Raw genomic sequence first — 971 nt, 5'->3', positions numbered from 1 at the left:
CTACATGAAGTTCTACGTAATATTTTATTTAGGATTATAAAAAAGTAATTTTACTGCTAATGTAATGTAGAAAAATCACTGGACACAATGATTTTTGAAAAGTCTTTACAACTTTAAAATTCTCTTAGGCATCACCATAGCATTTTTTTTTTTTTTTTGGCCGGGGCTGGGTTTGAACCCACCACCTCCGGCATATGGAGCCTGTGCCCTACTCCTTTGAGCCACAGGCGCTGCCCCATGATAGCATCTTTAGTAACCTTTCATTTGGTGTCTGCTGTGCTCACTTCAGCATCACAGATCCTAAAATTGGAACAATACAGAGAAGATTAGCATGGCCCCTGCACAAGGATGACATGCAAATTCGCAAAGCATTCCATTTAGTGTGTCCTGTGTGGCAGGCACTGGGCTAAATCTTTTTTAATCCATTAGTTTATTTAATCCTCATGGAAACTCTGCAAAATATATCTTTATTATTTCATTTTCCTCTCCCGTGGCTTACAGCTTGTTACGTAAGGGGCCAGGACTTACACCATCATCGGTCAGTTCCGAAGCCCACATTTCTCTATGCTTACTATGGTACTCCATAACTGAAGTTAAATTAAAGCTATCCTTAAGAAAATAGCTTATCCTTGGAAAAGTAGGATGTGGTAGGCAGAATCATGGCCTTCTAAAGATGTCAATATCCTAATCCCCCAAATTCACAAAAGAAACTTTGCAAATGTGATTAAGGGAAGGATATTGAGAAGATTATGCTGGATGATCAGGGTGAGCTGAATGTAATCACAAGGTCTTTAAGAGAAAAGACAGGGCACAAGAGGGGGAGAGTGAGAACCAGGGTGATGCAGCATGAGAAAGACTTCACCAGCCATTGCTGCCTTAGAAGTGGAGGAAGAGGCCCTGAGCCCGGGAATGAGCAGCGTCTAGAAGCTGGAAAAGCAAGAAAACAGATCCTCCCGGAGCCTCCAGCAAGA

At 41.7% G+C, this 971-nt stretch overlaps 1 non-coding gene across 1 annotated transcript; it reads left to right on the top strand.

Annotated features, from left to right (window-relative positions):
• Positions 1–276: 276 nt before the first annotated feature.
• LOC128586929 (U6 spliceosomal RNA) lies at positions 277–383 on the top strand. Its single transcript, XR_008380386.1, has one exon. It is a non-coding gene; the product is annotated as a U6 spliceosomal RNA (small nuclear RNA).
• Positions 384–971: the final 588 nt, after the last annotated feature.

Source organism: Nycticebus coucang, chromosome 5 (assembly GCF_027406575.1).
Source record: "Nycticebus coucang isolate mNycCou1 chromosome 5, mNycCou1.pri, whole genome shotgun sequence".
In the NCBI taxonomy this organism is placed as follows: Eukaryota; Metazoa; Chordata; class Mammalia; order Primates; family Lorisidae; genus Nycticebus; species Nycticebus coucang.
This window is presented reverse-complemented; position numbering and strand designations above follow the sequence as displayed.